Genomic DNA, 7,783 nt, shown 5'->3' on the forward strand with positions numbered 1-7,783 from the left:
AACCCATTTGGGATCTGACCCCTCTTACCATCCCAGTGGACGCTCCTACCCCACCTAAGGCACTCTATGTCCATCTGTCCATCCATCCATCCATCCATCCATCCATCCATCCATCCATCCATCCATCGTTTCCATGGATCAGGTGTTTGGGAACAGCTTCTCTGGGTGCCTCTGGCTCAGGGTCTCTCATGAGGCTGCTGTTAAGTTGTCAACTGTAGCTTCAGCCTCCCAAAGACGTGGCTGGGCTGGGGACCCACCTCCAAGGTGGCTCACTCACACTGCATTTATTGAGCACCTGCTGCATATTTGACCCTGTGAGCAGCTCATAATCTAGAATCTCGGAGAGCAGATTGTGTAGAACAGAGTGCAGACTTAAATCTCCATGGGCTCCAGGAAACAGCATGAACAAGTGAACTAGCTCGAGACCCTGCAGGCTGGACAGCAGGTGCCTGGACGAAGGCAGACGCTGCTATCCAGCTCTGGGAGTTTAAGTGAAGCCTCTCAATTTTTTGTTTTTTAAGCTTCTGCTTGCTGGATTTAATCTATTCACTGACAGTTTGCAAATTCAAAGGCAGCCACACCAAATTTGTCAAACTCCCTCCAAATACTCATTAATTCAACAAGCATTTATATGCAATAGGGCCCTTTTTGCATATTGCAGAAGTGACTTTCAGTGACCTGCTGCACATGCTATGGCTTGGAATGCTTTGTCGTCTTTCTCCCCATAGTGAACTTCTATTCCTCCTTCAAAACCTTGGTGCAAGTGCCCCTTCCTCTGGGAACATCCTCTGCCTTGACCTCTAAGAATGTTATTAGTTTCCTCCTCTAGACCACTCCCATATTTGTATCCATATTTCCATTGGTGCAGCCTTGCCTCATTCACCAGAAGGTGAGCTCCTGAAGGTGCATGAAAAGACAGGTGCTGTTAAGCAAAGAGAAAGGAAGATCACCTTGGCCCACTCAGCAGAGCTTCCTAGAGGAGATGTCTCCGAAGGACCAGCAGGACTTGCAGAAATGGAATCCTCTGGCGGTTAGGACTGGGGGAAGATGAGCAAAACCAGAGGCAGGAAGTCAAGGGCGGTGCCTGAGGCTGGCAGGGCCCCAGCTCCTTCCGCCTTAGCTTTTCCAGCTGGCTGGGCTGTGGCTGCCTCCCCAGAGGGACGAGGGGCGAGGCCTGCAGGCCCCAGGAGCCCAAAGACAGCAGGAAGGGGAGACGACGGCTGGAACAAGAAATCCCAGTCCTGGATGAGTCATCATGGAGTCTGTCCCACAATAACAAGAACCGCTGAACCAGGAGAAAGCAAGAAACTCCAGAGGAGCAGGGTTCAGACGGGTAGAGGATAAGATATGTGCTGGAGGGGGCACTAAGACCCCTGTCCTCGCTGACCCCTGCTTCTAGACCCCCCACCCAAGCTCTCTTAGCACCCTGACACTTGATTTCCACTGCCCTGGGAGCCTGACCCTCACAGTCTCTGCCCTCCTCCTACTGTCTCTTCCACTCAGCAGTTAGAGGACCCTGGGGGGAAACTAACCCGATCGTATTACCCCCTCTTTAATTCCCTCCATGGCTTTTGATGGCCCTTGGGAGAAATTCCAAACTCTCTCATCTGTGGAGCCTTGCCCAGCCCTCCCCTTCCTCTGGTGTGGGCATTACTTTCTGCCGTTTTTGTGCGTCCCACATTCACTCCTGCTACAGCACTTTCGCACACTCTGTTTCCTCTGCCACACTTTTCCCTGCCATCTGTCACTAGTGACTGCTTCTGCTCTCTCACTCTCACTGTAATCCCCGAGAACAGCATTCCTGGACCCCACTGGGCTCCTCTGATTTGTGCTTTTTCTTCACTTAAAATCTTAGCACTCTTTATACAATGCATTTGTCATTGAGATCCATCTCTTTCCTAGACTGTGAGCTACCTGAGGGCAAGGGCTGTGTGCTGTGCTTGCTCTGATACCCTGCGCCTGGCACACTGTCTCTGGTACAGAACGAGTATTCAATAAATGTGTCTCATGATCTCTATCCTGGGAAGGAGATGACAAAGTGTGTTGTGGCCTCCTAACAGCCATGGGAGGAGGCAAAGCCCTAGTGATTGGCTCCTGTGTACAGGTGGCAGAACTGAAATTCAGAAAATTTAGGCAAACCTTCCACACTTTCCCAGCAGTTAGCAGGCAGGGATTCGCACTCGGGCCTCTGCACACACAGTGTGGGATCTTGGGTGGTGTGGCACTTTGTGAATTCCTGCTCCCTGGGTGGAGCTCTGCTGTGAACCAGGACAGTTAACAAAGTAAATTCTGAACCTCTTTTGGGAGCTCCAAGTGATTTTGTTCTTGCTTACTTCCATCTCCATCCCGCCCACCACACTGTGGGCGTCCTAGGAGAGCGTGGGATACTGTCTGAATGCCACAGTCCTCCTCCACTCTCCTAGTGCCTGATCAGGAAACTCATTTAATATCATATTTTCCTCAGTAAAAACAAACATCACTGAAAAATGACACCATATTTTCTATCTCCTTTCTTCCCAGTATTTACGAAGCTGGTAAGAATCCTCAAAGCTTTTGTTAATTTAACTTGTATTCTCATCCCCCTCCTTCTGGTTTCTTGGGAGAACATCTCACTCCATGCAGCCCTGACACAACCACCTTCATGCCCTCCTATCCAGGAGTGGATATAGAAGTTATTCCAGCCTATCAGAATGTCCTCAATTACCCTGGGCACAGTGATTGGTTCAGCAATGGACATGTGACCCAAGAAAAGCCAATCAGGGTCTTCCTTGGAGTTTTTAATTTGGTATCAGGAAAAAGCCTCTTTGTGCTAGGATTACCTGGTTGAGACAATATAGGCCCAGAGGTCATCTTCCAATGGTAGGAAAGAAGCTATTAGAAGAAAGATGACAGAAATCTGGCACCAGTTCTTACTTGTAAGACCTTTGATGTCCTTTTTACTTAAATGGGGATGAGTTCAGTTTCTATCACCTGGAATCAACAGTGCTTGATGGTAAGTCCAATTTTTCCAGGGGATGCTGAGGGTTGTAGCACTGTGGCTGTAAGCCTCTCTTCCTGTCATTCATGCACCTGGCATTCATAGTAATTTCTGGGCCATCACAGCAGAGGAGCCCTATTCCTTCTTAAGCCATGCAGCTCAGTGATCATGTCACTTGTGACCTCCAGGAAAAAGATACCAAAAACAGAGTTAGAAGGGCAAGAGCCTTACAGGGCTAATGCTCGTGCAGGTAAAGTGGAGAGGAAGCAGGAAGAACAGAGAGGATCAGTGGACCCTGATGCTGGTCTGACTATAAAAGAAGAAAGGGTTGGAAGAGAATTGAGTAGAATGAGCTTCAGACTATGGTGCACCTCTGAGAAGGTCTTGGTCAGTCCAGAGGGCCATTCTGGTGCAGATTATTCACAGAACAGTCCCATGTTAGGGAGAAATGGTGAACCCTGAGCTATGGCTTGATGGCGGTTTATCTCCACCAAAACTCACACTGAAGCTTGTGGCCACCTGACCTCAGATTTTCTGGCTTCCAGAATCATGAGCTGAATAAAACTATTTGTCTTCTTTTCCCTCTCCCCTCTCTTTCTCTCTCACTCCCTCCCTTCTTTCCTTCCCTTTTTCTTTTTTGTAGTACTAGGAAATAAACCCAGGGCTTGAACACTGAACTACATCTCCACCTCTTTTTATATCATTTTGAGTCAGGGTCTCAATAAGTCCCTAAATTGCCCAAGCTGGGCTCAAACTTGTGATCCTCCTGCTTCACTCTCCTATAATGCTAGGGTTACAAGCAAGTACCACCATGCTTAGCCAACCCAGTTTTCTTCATAAATTACTTGGCCTTAGGTATTTAGTTACAATAACAGAAAGCAGACTAAGACACCTTGTTCACTGTGTTCTCACTGGTAGCTGCCCAGGAAGCATGTATCCTCAACTCAAACATTGAGATAGAGCCTCAAAGACATCCACAGATCACAGACTGTCTCAGGAGATGGAGGGAATCTCCATGACTGATACCCTGCTTTGGTACCTACTCAGCACAGGGGTCAAGGACGTTGTATTAGTCAACTTCCTGTTACTGAAACAAAATGCCTGACCTGTACAGTTTAAATAAGGAGATGATTTATTTGGCTCACAGTTTCAGAAGGTTTAGTTGATGATCAGCAGGATCCAAGACAGGAACATCACAGTAGAAGGGTGTGGTGGAACAAAGTGGCTCACTTCATAGTGGCCAGGAAGAGCAGCACAGAGGAAAGATACCCGTGAGAGATGAACCCTCCACACTTACTTCCCCCAGCAACCTTCACCATTGGGCCCTACCTTATAGCTGCACATCTAGCTAACAGCATCAGTGGATTAATCCAATAACAAGCATAGCACCCCCATTATTCAACCACCTCTCAGGAGACTTTTAACCCAGCCGATTTGATAAGATTAACTGGCACAGGTTTTAGGGAGTTGTAAAGCAAGATTCAGACCAAGCTACCTGCCTTGGAGCCTGTGTCTTCTTGGACACAAGTTTGCCTTATAAATTTCAATCACAGATGGCAAATAAACATAGAATCCATGATAACCCATATTGACTGGTAGCAGTTGCCTATACTCTGAATTGAAGAGGATTCTAAGAAGTGCTTCTAGATTCAGCAGGAAATTCCATGATTGATTAGTGATTAGTCTATTGTGGGTACAGCAGGGGTGAGTGTATATATGTGTGCCAAGTGTTTGGCATCCTTATGCTAGGAACATATATTTATGGGATGAATGGATGAGTTCTGAATCTCACCACATTCTGCCTAAACTAGGCAACTCCCTTCTCCCAAGTGAGCCTGTTCCTGGCCCTGGAGCCTCAAACATAGGTAGAGCTGTCAGTGACGGAGGAGCTATTGTACACCAGCCACTCTTTTAAGCCCTTCCAATCCATTATCTCACTGGATTCTCACAATTCCCTCCCAAAGAGAGATTATAACACCCATTTTATGCTGAGGAAACTGAGTCCAAGAGGAGATGGATCTGTCCAAGGCCACACAGAAATCAGTAGGACAGCCTATTTCTACATCACTTCCTCATTTTCTCTACTCCACCATTTGTCAAATCAGTGATGGATTTTGTTATTTCTCAAAATCTAGTATAGCAATCGGAGCACTAGTATAGCAATGTTTGGCTATTCATTTGCCAAAGGGAGAGGAAATGAATACCTATTGGTCCTTGGAAAATCCTCTGGAAAGTCCCTGAGAGCTGAATCCACTCCAGAAGTTAAGCCTATGTATTTAGAGGCTGATTTCAGAGCCCACAGCCCCAAAATATAAGCAACACAATTTTATGTCTTACATATTAATTCTTCTATGTACCAGGCACAGCACAGAGCTCTTCACATTCATTAACTTTTTTAATATCCACAAGGGTCATATGAGGAAGTATTTTGTTTGCAAAAGTTGAATCTGAGGCACCGACAGGCGAATGTCCTTGAGGTCACATATAACATGAGTGCAACCAATACAGGTGTTGGCTGCATGTGGAATTGCTTCACCATGTCAGAAGAGCACATTTTTGGGAAAACATGATGAGCACAAGACTGTGAAGGATGCTGAAGGCTCAGGAGGTGGACTGGAATGGTACTTGTTTATAGACCATTTCGTGCTAATTTCCCCTTTTTTCTTATACTGCGTAATTTCCTCTTGGGGGCCCCAAATATCCCTGGTATGTGTAATCTTAGGTGGGCTCTAGGCACCTGGCCCAGCTAGAGTCTCCCTTTTAAGCCTTTGAATCTAGCAGGGAGTGACACAGGGCACAAAAAATGCTTGGGATTCATGCAGGTAGCATAGTAAAGCAGTGGATAACATAATTTCTAGAACAGGTCAGCCTTGCCCAATTCTGGAATCCAGAGTTTACTGGCTATCCGACACTAGGCAAGCTACATCACCTCTCTATGGCTCAGCTTTTAATTTCTATAATGAAGACAACGATTGAAATTACTTCATCACTTACACACTTATAGAAGTATCTGAAGCTAAGAAAGTCCTAGTTTGGTGTGGTTTTTTTGCCTTGTAATTTTATCAGTCTTCAAGAGTTTCCACCTCATTCCTGCCAATTCATTTCCTTTGGAGTATCCAGCTTGCCCTAGAAAAATGAGCCTCCAGCCTTCTTGTGATGCTGTGAGCACCCAATACCTTTCCAACCCACTCTTTCTCTGCTTAATTTCTGTTACCTGCAACTCCAGAATACTTACTGCATTTTAACCCTGTCTCATTGCAAACTGGGACTCTAAAGCCTCTAAGCTATGATCCCCAGCTCCTAGCTAAATTCTGCACCAGATATCCACAATTTTGTGTTCTCTACTAAACAAATGTACCAGTGATAACAAAACCATCCAGGCTGTCTTCTGCAGGTTGGAGAGGGCTTTTTTTTTTTTTTTTGACTGCCTAGTAAACATCATCAAAGATATCCTTTGTTCTATCAGGCATAACAGAACTATCAGGAGCATTATTTGCAATAATCTAATAATGAGCAAGCTAGATCCAAGGGAGGTGAAGAAACTGTCAAGTCACACAACAAGGTCGGATGCTCCTAGCTCAAGTTCCCTCTGCTAAAACATTGGTGGGCGATGAGTTAGGGATAACGCTTGAGTACTGAACTGAAATGCTTCCACTACTTTTTCCCTTTTTAGTTCTTCACTCACTCACTGTGTTTTCAAGTCTAATGCTGCCTCTGAGCCTTTGCACATGCTCTTCTCACTGCCTGGAACTCTGTTTCTCGGCCCACCCTCCCCGCCATGAACACACTTTCCTGAATTCTTTTCCTTTCCCAGCAAGCCCTCCCATCCCCTTCCAAGTCCATTAGCCCTGGCTGATTCCCCTACAGTTACCTCTGTCAACATCTGTCTCTTTCCTTTTAAGAGTCCACTCCATTATTTTTCTGTTTATCTGTTTCTTGCCTGTCTTCCCACTGGACTCTACAGTACCCAAGGACAGGGATTTTATCTGTCTTGTTCTGGCTCAGCACTTGGCATAACATTTGATAAATCAACGACTGCCTGAGTCACCCAGCCAGAAGTGACTTTAACCATTGTTTAATCCATTTGTGCGGCTGTAATAAAACGCCTTACCCTGGCAAGACTTGTAAACAACAGAAATTTATTTTTCACAGTCCTGGACGCTGGGAAATCCAAGCTCAAGGCACTGGCAGTTTGGGTTTCCGGTGGGCCCCTGCATTCCGGTCCACGGATGGCACCTTCTCGCCGTGGGCGAGGCAGCGCTCCCGCATCTCTGTATAAGGGCACTAAGCCCACTCGTGAGGGCTCAGCTCCTGGTGATCTAATCGCCTCCGAACATACGTGGATTGGAGAGCAAGTTTTCAACACGCGGATCTTTTGAATGCCACAGACCATAGTAATCGTCTACTCCCACAGCTGAGGCCCAGGAGGGAACAATGGGTTACGCTGAGTGGAGAAGAGACACCCTCCCCCACGGCCACCTTCATCTGCAAGCCCCGGATTGGGAGTCCCGATGAGAGGAACAGTTGTTGTGGGGAATGACATTGGGACAGAGGCTGACTCCTCACTACCAAATCTAAGAGGCGGGCACTATCACCCTCACCACCACCTCCCCATGTTACAGATAAAGGGACAGGCTCGAGGGAGCCTGTGAGTTGCTGGGAGCAGATGAGAGACTGGCAGGCAGCGACCCGCAGTCGGTGGGCTGAACCCGGCTTCGAGGCTGGCGGGTGGCCGGGGGGTGCGGCGGGCTGCAGGCGGCGGGCGGGACACTGGGCGGGCCGGGGTCCAGCTCCTCCTGGCAGCGG

The sequence above is a fragment of the Chinchilla lanigera genome, unplaced genomic scaffold, assembly GCF_000276665.1.
Source record: "Chinchilla lanigera isolate Chin_1 unplaced genomic scaffold, ChiLan1.0 scaffold00044, whole genome shotgun sequence".
In the NCBI taxonomy this organism is placed as follows: Eukaryota; Metazoa; Chordata; class Mammalia; order Rodentia; family Chinchillidae; genus Chinchilla; species Chinchilla lanigera.